General features: G+C 40.3%; 1 protein-coding gene across 1 annotated transcript in view; it reads right to left on the minus strand.

Annotated features, from left to right (window-relative positions):
- HECW2 (HECT, C2 and WW domain containing E3 ubiquitin protein ligase 2) overlaps positions 1-12,209 on the minus strand; it is a 402,520-nt gene extending 390,311 nt beyond the window's left edge. Inside the window, exon 1 of the mRNA XM_011997186.1 lies at positions 12,062-12,209. The gene's annotated coding sequence lies outside the window, so the exon portion shown is untranslated. The remainder of the gene's footprint in view (positions 1-12,061) is intronic.
- Between the last annotated feature and the right edge of the window lie 204 nt (positions 12,210-12,413).

Genomic DNA, 12,413 nt, shown 5'->3' on the forward strand with positions numbered 1-12,413 from the left:
CACCTGTAATTCCAGCACTTTGGGAAGCCAAGAAGGGAGAATCACTTGAGGTCAGGAGTTCAAGACTAGCCTGGCCAACATGGTAAAACCTCATCTCTACTAAAAATACAAAAATAGCTGGGCATGGTGCCACATGCCTGTGGTCCCAGCTACTCGGGAGGCTGAGGCACGAGAATCACTTGAACCCGGGAGGCAGACGTTGCAGTGAGCTGAGATCGCGCCATTAAACTCCAGCCTGGGCGACAGAGTGAGACCCTATCTCAAAAAAATAAATAAATAAAAGATAAAAATAATAAGTACTGAATTATACATCTTAACATTGTGAATTTTATGGTATGTGAATTGTATCTCAATAAAGTTGTTTTTTTAAATCTAGTCAGGAAAATGAACACCTATAGAAAGACTTCCAAGATAGAAAATAAAACTTTATTTTGTCTTATAATCAGTTCAAGTCAAGAAACATTCATTGATTTGGACTGTGATAGATGCTAGGGATGCAAAGACAAATAATAAACCATGGCCGGGAGCGGTGGCTCACGCCTGTAATCCCAGCACTTTGGGAGGACAAGGCGGGTGAATCACGAGGTCAGGAGATCGGACTAACATGATGAAACCCCATCTCTACTAAAAATACAAAAAATTCGCCAGGAGTGGTGGCGGGAGCCTGTAGTCCCAGCTACTCGGGAGCCTGGGCAGGAGAATGGCGTGCACCCGGGAGGCGGAGCTTGCAGTAAGCCGAGATCACGTCACTGCACTCCAGCCTGGGCGACACAGCGAGACTCCATCTCAAAAAATAATAATAGTAATAATAATAATAATAAACTATCCTTACCCTGGAGAAATTTAGTCTCTAACAAATACAATAAGTAGCAAATCTTTAGGAAGAATTTTGGTTTCTTCACCTGGTTTTCACTCTCAAAATATGTCATTTTGCCACGACAAACTTCAATTGAAAACTCAGCAAAATTCAGTATCAGTAGCCACCAAATTCAATAACCAGATGCTGAAGACAAACTAACTCAAATTCTAGCTACAGTCACACTTCTCTTCCAGCACAAGAAGGTCCCAGCTGTAGTCCAGCATCCTCGCCCTGACTGCTTTGTTGCAGTGTGTGATCCTAGCTTGAGGATGCCAAGTACTTTCTGTTTCTGTATTTCCTTACCCTTGCCTCAACCCCTACCTACTGCTTTTACAAAACCTAGATTTTATTCCTTTAGGCACCTAATCCTTTCTTCAAACACCATTGAGGTTCTTGAGATTATCACAGATTTTTAAATCAGGCCATCAAAGCATATGCAGCTCCATTCCTTTACATCTTTTTATTTCATTTTCTACGTAAAGATCCATAATGCCTGTGCCTGGTGCCCTGCACTGAAGAAGCCAGGTATCAAAACCACCTCATACATTCAGTTGATCCAGAACAGGTACTGCAAACCAGACACAGACAGCACAACAGCACATGAACTTTGTTTGGCATGAGCTGTTCTAAAAACAGTATAATTACTTACCAACAAATTACACCCAAGAGATGTTTTACATACAAACTTACATGTAATTAAGTTTAACTTCATATGAAAAATCTGAAGATTTGGCCATGCTGGGCCCAAATTCCCATGTGGCAACAATAAGGTGAGCCAAGTGGGGACATCGCCTTTCCTTTTGATGAAGTGCGTCTCTCCATGATCCTCACCACTCCACAAGGCTACCATGTACAACACATCCAGCTGGTTTCATTTGTGATCTGTTGGCTCTGGAGATGTTGGAGTTTGAGACAAGTCCATGTTCAGGGAGTTAGAAGTTGTGTCCAATCATAAAGCGATCTCCTGGTTTAGGGTTGCATTGCCATGCTCCTCGACCTATGACAACCTGTCCTAGTTTCTCATGCCAACAACTGCTTCCTCTTCCTGTAATCACCAATCCTACATATCACCTACGTACCTGAACTACCCCAGGGAACTCCTGCGAGCATCTTCTGGCCTGGCAAGCTCCTATATGAAGTAGCAAAATTCCAGACCACATGGCAGAAGGCACTGAGGATCTCATCCATAGACTCATTCATTTCCACACTTACTTCTCTTTGAAGATAAATACTCCTAAATTTCTGAGTTCTGATTATTTAAAATGATGTTTTTCAAACTTTACTGTGCATCCAACATATGTGAGGATCTTTTAAAAATGCAGATTGAGGCTGGGTGTGGTGGCTCATACCTGTAATCCTAGCACTTTGGGAGGCTGAGGCAGGCAGATCACGAGGTCAGATCGAGACCATCCTGGTTAACACAGTGAAACCCTGTCTCTACTAAAAATGCAAAAAAAAAAAAATTAGCCGGGCATGATGGTGGGCACCTGTAGTCCCAGCTAATCAGGAGGCTGAGGCAGGAGAATGGCGTGAACCCGGGAGGCAGAGCTTGCAGTGAGCAGAGATGGTGCCACTGCACTCTAGCCTGGGCAACAGAGAGAGACTCTGTTCAAAAAAAAAAAAAAAAAGAAAAAAATGCAAATTCAAATTCAATAAGTCTGGTGTGGAGCCTGAGATTCTGCATTTCCAACAAGTTCTCTGGTGATCCTGATGCTGCCTGGATTGTGTGGACCACACTTTGAATAGCAAGGAGTTAGAAGACTTACGAAGAAAGTGTCTGAGATGAGAGTTATCTGAATGAATTAGGCCTACAAGACTTGACTTTCTGACATTTTAAAAGTCCAAAATGTTAATTTTTTAGCATCCTGTGTCAAGTAATATCTGATCTATATAAATAACAACCCTTCATAATGGTCCATGAAGAAGAAATAGATCGTTCCTTTAGCCATTAGGCATTGGTTATTGAATATTCACTATGTGATCAATACTGGGCATTACACATGGACATCTGCCAAGTTTCCAAATACTTAGAGTGCTTAAAGTCTAGTTGGCAAGAAGACTAACGGAAAACAATAACTAGTGCACCACCTAGAACAGCAGATGATTAAGATTTTAATTGCTACAAATGAGTGATTCCCAAGAGGGTAGCATATCAGCATCTGGGTAGAAGGCTAAACACAATTCCTCCCAACTCTTTCTATAAGATACTTACCCTACCCTTATTCTTACTGTCAATCACTGACGAGGGAAATTACATTGAATTCCAGGAATGGCATATTCTTCAGAAGAATGAGGTGGGAAAAATGACAAAAACCACTGTTTTTAAATTGCATACAGAGGGCAATGGAGACCTGGGGCCTGAAAGAGTAAGTAGAAGTGGTGGGCATTCCAGGTGGGAGTTGCTTCCTGTGGTAAAAGTACTGAGGTGGAGATGAGTCTAGGGTATTTATGGGACAGGAAGAAGACCTATCTAATTAAAGTAAACTAGAGTGTCCCACTCACCATCACCCTATTCTTGATGGAGGAAGCATGGAGACTATCTCCTAAAAACCTGATGACCACCTGTTAAAAACACTGAAGAGATATTTCTTTACGAAAGGCTGAACTAGTTTACCTCTCAGATCCTTTCCAGTTTTTCCTTAAGTGCAGAACAAAACTCTGATTCTCTTCTAACCCATAATTTTAATTGAATCACTTGTCTTGCCTGCTGTTGATCATGGGAGACAAGTGAAGAGAAGGTAGATGTGTAAAAGTCCCTATAAACTTAAAAAAAAAAAAAAAAAAACTAAATCACTGCATTAGGTTAAGCATTCCATTTCTGCTCAGCATCCCCAGTTCCCTAACACTGTTCTCATAGGGCTATTTTCAACTCTGTCATCAATCGTCTTTGTGACTCTTCCCTGAACCCTTTCCAAATTATCCCCATCCCTCTTATATAGGCAAGTGATGAATTACACTTCAGGTTTTCCCTGAGCACTCCATCTAAAGGAAGTCTCAGTTACACAATATTATCTGCCAAAGCCCACCTTGACAAAGCACTTAATGTACTTCCAACTAGGTTTTTTCATTTGTTGCTTATGAAATATTTAAAATATACATTTAGAAGTTCATATTGTTAAGAAGTTAACATAACAGTAGCCCATATACCAAATATTACTTCCTTAATTTATGGTCAATGTAGACTTCTAACTTCTAATAAAAAAAATTCATAGTCTAAGATTGTGGCATATTGTTTTACTTGTTAATAATTTTTCCTTCCTTCTTTGTCCTTGCCATGATTCACTGTGGGCTAAGTATGTTACTGCGGTATACCATACATACCAACACCCAGATTTAACAAACATTAATAATTTTGCCATATTTGCTTTGCAATTATCTACTTATTTATTTATTGATATCTGTGTGGCCTGTTTTCCATTAGATTCTGTCTTATCTGGACAGAGCCATGTCTGATTATTAACCTCTTTTATACCCATTACTTAGCATAGAGCCTGGCATATAAGGTTCAATGAATAATGCATGAATGACTTTTGTCCTAGTATTAAATAATAGCCATCACAATAGACGACTTATTAAACAAAAGACAATGACTCCATCTTTACTAAAAGTCCAAAGAGGGAAAAAAAGAAATGAGTCTTTATTGAAGAATGGGAGTTTACATTTAAATGCATGCTATAGCTGGATATCAGACATCAGGATGAGTTAGTTGAGCAAGGTACAGAACTTCCGTTCCCTAGGGGCTCCTTTCCCTTGTTCCCTGAATGGCACATATATCTACCTAGATAACAGTGATACAGAAGATGAGCTCTTCTAGCTCATCTAGCTTACAGATGCCAACTCAATGGCTTAAAGAAGGAGAGAACAAAGGAGGAGAAGGAGAAAGAGAAGAAGGGAGGAAAAACTGGAGGGAGGAAGGGGTGGGGGCCTACACGGAAAGAATCCAAGACCACTATAAGACCATAAGAAATCATTCATTTTTTCTAGATTAGGCCAACGGCAATATAGATTATGTCCTGAAAACCTTTGAGTATGACGTCCACTTGGATGAAATGAAGTGAAGCCTAAGACAAAAATATAAGAAAGGTCATATCCAACTGTCAAAGAAATCTGACAGTTTTCTCTACCTCCTTCGGCCTGTACTCCCTGCCACCCAATATCTTAGTACAAAATCCTAAAAGTCTGGGTCCCTCCCGCCATGGTTCTCTACATGCTCTCAAATACCAGATACACACTTGTGTCCACTCCTCATCAAAACTTGCTGGGTCTAAGTTCTATTACTTTGAGCTCTTATTCTTCTAGCAGGTCACTGAGAGATACTATCCTTATTATATAAATGGCTGTCTATTACTGAAGATATCGCTTCCTTAATTTACAGTCAATGTGAACTTCCAACTCTCTAATAAAAAATTTCATAGTCTAAGATTGTGGCATATTGTTTTATTTGTTAATAAGTCTCCCTTTCCTCTCTGTCCTTGCCATGGTTCACCACAGACTAAGCATATGACTTAGGTATACCACTTGATATAACAGAAATCATTTCTAATCAGCGTCATAAGGAAATGTTTTTCTCACTCCACAGACATCTGACTCCACAGATAAAATATTACACAAGCACCTTTCCACTATGCAGTTAGCATATGTCAGCTTGGGGAAGCAGTCTTACCCTCACTGCCCATCACTTTGCACAGCAAACTCATTGATGCAGGGGCCACAGTTTGGCTGAATCCATAGTTTCCACTGTTTCTTTTTGTGTTTCCTCAAGATCAGAAGGCACTACATCTTCATGAAGTGGGTAGCATGTGGATTGGCTGCTTTCTAAGTACAACTTCCTTTCTTCACGAAGCCATCACCTTATCTGTACCTGAGCCCAGTACCCTGTCAGTTCTGTCCCGAGCAACTTTTCCAATCTCATGAATAATGGTTAACCAAAAACAAAAAAAACCTCTTCCTATAACACGAGTTTTCAGTGATAAATGAACAAAAGCATCACCGAGCACTCATCTCTGAACAAATGCCAAAAGCTGATTCATTCTCTGCATGACATCGGTGGTTTCATCCAACCATAAAGTGAAATATCTGCTAGTGTGCACTTGATAGTAATCGCTCTTCCACACTCCACTCCACTAATATTATGCCACAGCCAACCATGTCATTTGACAAAGGAGTTTTGTCAATAACTTCTGGTTTCTTTCTAAGGATGTTTGTCTTTAACTTTCCAGTTGATTTTCCAAATGTCTCTTCAATAATATGACTCATACTTATTTTGCTACAAGGATACTTGAATGATGCTAATAGAATTATAGTCTCTTACCTACCTTTAGCCATATAATACATTAATTTTATAAAGGAAAGCATTATTGTGTGCTTGTCCTAGAAAACTTCAATAGTATAACAGAGAAGCCACTGTGCTTTGTTCGAAAATGACACAAAAACATCCATGGCTTCATGCCACTATTGGACAAAGTTTCATAACAGGCAATGATTACGGATTCATTTGGTCCTAATGGGGATAGCAAGTCCAATAAAAAAAACAGTTTTGAGATAGTAATTGTCATATTTCCATTTGCACTTTTCAATTTCAGCTACTGTTCTGAAATTGTCACTCACAGATTCCCTCGTCTCTACACATACGTATTCCCGTTTTATTTGCAGTGGGATTCAGTTCTCTAATTATGTTTATTGTATTCTGAAATGTAGCATTTACCGTACTATTTTCATCACTATTTTTACACTTTAATGAACTACTTTTGAACCACTTATCTAATTTTGTGAAATGGGAATACAATTTAAGAACAGCAAAAACGAAGGGGAACATCACACACCGGGGCCTATTGTGGGGAGGAGGAAGGGTGGAGGGATAGCATTAGGAGATATACCTAATGTAAATGACGAGTTAATGGGTGCAGCACACCAACATGGCATATGTATACATATGTAACAAACCTGCACGTTGTGCACATGTACCCTAGAACTTAAAGTACAGAAAAAAAAAAAAAAGAACAGCAAAAACAAAAAACAATCTTTTAACAATAAAAAATAAGTAAATGATATAAAAATTATATTAACAAACATGAAGTGGACCATTAACAAAACGTAAGCTATACGCACTCACCAGTGCAGTCTTTGCAGCACAAATACAAGCTTAAATATGATAATAAGTTTTAAGAACATAAGGGGATGTGTGCTGAAATCATAATTAAATGGCTTATCTCAAGGCCCTGCATGCTTTGCAACACCCACACCACCCTTCTGGTCTCATTTCTGACTCCCTCCTCATCACTCCACCCCATCATGCTGATCTTGCAAATCTTTGAACATATCCACATTCTTTTCTCAGAGCCTTTGCACTGGCCATCTTGCAACTCTATCCCTCAGGTATCTGTATTAAGTAACTTCTCTCACCTCCTTTTAACTCTTTGCTTAAGGTCTCTTTCTCCATGAAGCCTTCTCCATGAAGCCTACTCAACCACATTTACCCTGTCCTACTTTCTCTTTCTTCCAAAGCACTCATCTCCTTCTAGCATCATATATAATTTAGTTACTTGGTTTATTATCTGTCTCCCACCTCCCACCTGCCTGCCCCCAATAGAATGAAAACTCCACAAGGTCAGGGATCTTTGTTTTATTCATTGATATATTCCCAGCACCTAGATCAGAGACTAACCCACAGACGGAGCTCAATACATATTAGCTGAATGAACAAACGAATGGATGAATGAATTAAATTTTTTCACTGCTTTTCCCTTCTAACCACCAAACTGCCTATGGATCTTACTTTGAGAATTAAAAAGAAAATGACAAGCCATCAAAGGTTTTTAAGCAAAAGAATTACATCAACAGAATGGTATCAAAATAGACAAGCTCAGGAGATGATTTAAAATTTGGAGAGGCTAGATCCAAAGAGTTTAGTTAAGAAGTCAACCAATGAAAGAGATAAGGCCATAAATGTCCAATTACTAGGACTTCTTAAGTAGCTTATTTCAAACCCACAATGCACATATCTATAGATACATTATCAATGTTTATCTATACATACATTGCATACACACACGTAAACATATATGTTGAACAAGCCTAGAAGAAGCTAAGGACATTTCTCTATCATATGGATATAATACATATAAAAGCTTATGACTTCAGTCATAGTTAGAATAGCCATAAATCCCAGTGTTCCTGGCACAGTCTCAGTTTATGCTTATTGATCTAATGCCCTTTCCAGTTAGCGCCATATTTTACTCTCAAAAGTATCCTTGTCTGGATTTTTTTTAATTATATAGTCATCCTACTTATAAAAAAGATACATAAGCTGGTCACGGTGGCTCATGCCTGTAATCCCAATACTTTGGGAGGCTGAGGAGGGTGAATCATGTGAGGTCAGGAGTCCAAGACCAGCCTGGCCAACATAGTGAAATCCCATCTCTACTAAAAACACAAAAATTTGTCAATGGTAGTGGTGCGTGCCTGTAATCCTAGCTACTTGAGAGGCTGAGGCACAAGAATCGCCTGAACCCAGGAGACAGAGGATGTGGTGAGCCAAAATTACGCCACTGCACTCCAGTCTGGGCAACAGAGTGAGACCTTGTCTCAAAAAAAAAACCAAAAAACAGCCGGGCGCGGTGGCTCAAGCCTGTAATCCCAGCACTTTGGGAGGCCGAGACGGGCGGATCACAAGGTCAGGAGATCGAGACCATCCTGGCTAACATGGTGAAACCCCGTCTCTACTAAAAATACAAAAAACTAGCCGGGCGAGGTGGCGGGCGCCTGTAGTCCCAGCTACTCGGGAGGCTGAGGCAGGAGAATGGCGTAAACCCGGGAGGCGGAGCTTGCAGTGGGCTGAAATCCGGCCACTGCACTCCAGCCTGGGCGACAGAGCAAGACTCCGTCTCAAAAAAAAAAAAAACAAAAAAAAAACAAAAAACAAAACAAAAACATAAATTTCTTCTTATTTAGACATGCTGACCAAGCTTTTGAGGACTTAAGTGGAGTGAGTTTGGGAAAGGTGACAGCCATAATTAATTGTAACATCCACTGGCCAACATAGCAAGTGAGCTGTGTTACAAACACACAATTCTTTGGTAAAGGAGCATAGCAACTACTGCAGAAGCAAATGCCACAAACTTCATATATCTAACTTTGGTAAAGAACCCAAACCCTTGCCAGGTCACCTGCATCATGTCAAACCCCCATGAGAATTTTCATGTGGTGAACAGACACACCAGTTCTCCCTCTCTGCAACTTCTCTGTATGAAAAGCTGAGATCCCAACCAAACGCTGGAGACACAAGAGAGTACAGAAAACAAAAGCCCTCCTATTATCCTTATGTCCCAGAGAGCTTGGAAACAAAGAGAATGAGGAGTCAAGTCTTCACAACAACACTTGTGTTCTGGAATCTTAGTAAATATCCAAGATCTGGACCAGACACTAGATCTTGAAACTTGCATTCCTATCTCTAAGAGCCATGGTAACCATCAGGTCTGCAAACAGGTTTTGTAGAAACTGTTCTCCCAAATCACAGGATGTGCCCCAATTAGAGTCAGCTCTAGATATATGGACAGGTGCTAATTTGTATGGTGCTTGAAGACAATAATAATATGGGCTTACAGCCATGGCAGACACTTAATAATTTAAGAATAAAACTATTTTATTCACTATGTGTATATATAGATGACAAGCAATTATCTCATTCTCCTATCTTTCTTCCTATTTCATTTTTTCTTATGTATTTTTCAGGTTTAATTTTTTTCTGATTTTCTATCTTTACATTTAATAAATAAAAGACTGAAATAAAGCAAGACTCAAAATCTGGTGTCGGAAGAGGGGTGATGAAAAAAATTCAGGATTCCTTAATACCTAGGGTGACCAGATAATTAACTTATCACCCAAACCAGGGCCTTTTTGCACATGAAAGGGGGTGCTTTTGATAATTAAGATAAATCAACAGGAATAAACTGGCACTGTCACAAGCAAAGCAGGGCATCTGGTCACCTTTCTAATCTCTCATTCATATCCTGATACAAAAGGCATCCTGTGTGTAATGAAGCAACCTCTGCCTCTGTTAAATCAATCAAACTTCAAACACAGTCCTCCCTCTTTCAGGCCAGGCCTGGCTTTTGATAACAGAGCTGGAAAGGTTTTCACCCAACGCTGCCATTCCCTATCCAACACACCAAGCAAAACTGGTTCCAGTTTTTCCCAAGAAAGCAGTCAGCAATGCACAAGAATGTGGATCCAGGCCAGGCCCACAGCAAGCCCCAGGTGAGGAGCCTCTGGTTTCTCTTAAAGGAACACTTTACAACAGAGAAAGCCACGTGGCACCTGGTTAGAGGTTACACAGATACCAACCATATAGATTTAACAAGCATTTTGAATGCAAGATCATTTCATTGATGTGTAGGCACATATTAAAACTGGCAAGATCCCAAAAGCCACCTCTCCTGCAAACACCTTGATCTAGGAGAAAACGCCAAAGCATCTGCCCTCAACTATAGGTAATAACCTTGATTTCTTCACCTTTGGCTGAAATAAGTGTTGCAAAAGCCTTTTAAAAGAGTAAGAAAATAGGCTTTTCTCCCAAGATCACATTGCCCAAGTGAAACAGAACCAGTGCTTACTTTTATTTCTTGCCTCCTTTTCAGAGGGGTCAAACATTGCCCATATTCTTCACTAAATTTAGTCCTGTGGCTGGCAAATGTTAATTTATCGGAATATTTTCCTTCGCATTCGTAACGAGGGAAAACCAGTTTTGTGATCTGGTTGCAATCTACAGCACATAGATAATCCACAACAGTGGTAGGCGCAGAAAAGCTCCAGCTGGTTTATCTCAAATGTTCAGAATGATTTTCATTTCTTTACCGACACTACAGTCATTCATAAAGATTCATTGCCAAATGTTGCCCAATACAGTGATAGAGGCGATGGTGCAGCGAATGTCTTAGGCTGGGAAATCATCATGGAAGTACAGTACTGCCCACACCTCAGAGTCTGCCGCCAAATGCTGGGCATTAAGAAACCACCTCTCATGGAGATGGTGAAGGAAACTGGATTCAAACTAATGCAGACTAAAGTCAGACAAGAGACGGTTTGAGTCCAAGGGGCCATTTATATACAAGAGCTAAGAAAGGTGCAACTGATTTTCCCCCAGAAGCAGCATGATTATTTTTAAGTTCAAAGACATTCTTGCTAATAAACTGCTTCACACAACCACATTGAAGCCAAAACGTGCCAATGAAATAATCAAAACAAATAGCTCAATTGGGACTTTTTGAATATTCAACAAAAAGAAAAATTAAAGCTGGTTAGACTGCTGGATGACAATGTTATAGTGTCTCCTTTAAGAGATCAAAATTATGTCTTTGCCACCCTCCACCCCACCCTACCCCACCTCTAATAGTGAAGTGGATAATTTCTGAAGAATACAATGACCCTTTATGACTGGCTTCTCTAGTCAGCTAGGGATGCCATCTGTCTCCCACGCTATATAAACAATCCCCGCAGGAATCTTCTGATGACCAAACAGATTAGCAAACTCCAGATTTTCACACCATCAATAATGTCCCCATCCAGATTAGGCCTTTTATTTTAATAACTCCAAAGATAAAAGTCAATAACTGATCTTTCTTTCTTTGTAGATAATGTGTGTGTCATTTTAAAGATAACCTCTTGGAATATACAGCCATCTGTTGGGAAGAGAGAGAAAAAAAGCTCTCTCTAGGCAACAGAAGAAATGAACCCTTGAGGGAACAGGAGAAACAGTAAAAAGAAAATCATATATTTATAAGACAAACACATGGAGGGCTCTACTAATTACACTAAAATATTCTTCTTCTAAATGACAAACTATAGAACACTACTCCAGAAAAGACAAGTTTCACACTTTCACAAAGGCATACATATACGAAAAACAGAGTTTGCGTGAGTCTAGGACAGTGAAAGCAGAAATCGTATCCAAAAAGCTAAAGGCCCCCGAAGTTTGCATGCTGTCCACCTCTATCTGTAATGATCACAAATGTTTTCCTTCCTGAAGTTTAATATCGATTGAACCCTTGTAACTCTAATTGTGAGCTCTCTCTACTGACTCCAAAGACTTCTAACTCTAAAAGAAAGAAATGTGCCTGTAAAGATGTTCTCTAAATTAATAATAATAAACGACGAAAAGCACCCAAGCGCTGCTAATAGGGAAGACAAGGCATGAGAGAGCCAGACCTCTGCAGTCGCTCGTCCTCGGAAACGTCTACGTCTAAATCTGCAGCCCCAGTTTCCTCCAGGCCCCAAGCTCCAGCAGAGGATGTTCACCGCACATTCCCAACCAAAAAGGAAATGAAGCGTCCTCTCCCTCAACTGATGCTCAAATAGACCCCAAAGTCCCAGTTTCCCGGGAGAACCAAACCATCAAACACATCCTGGTGTCTCTCGCCCGCGTTTCTGGGCAGCGGAAACCGAAATGTCAAATGAATGACCGCGCCGGGGCGCAAGGGAGGAAAAACAAAGCCACCTCCCGCCGTCCGCTACCTGCGGCGAGGGCCGCGCGCTCACCTGGGCTCTGCGCCCGTCGCCG

This window comes from Mandrillus leucophaeus, unplaced genomic scaffold (genome assembly GCF_000951045.1).
Source record: "Mandrillus leucophaeus isolate KB7577 unplaced genomic scaffold, Mleu.le_1.0 Scaffold532, whole genome shotgun sequence".
Taxonomy (NCBI): domain Eukaryota; kingdom Metazoa; phylum Chordata; class Mammalia; order Primates; family Cercopithecidae; genus Mandrillus; species Mandrillus leucophaeus.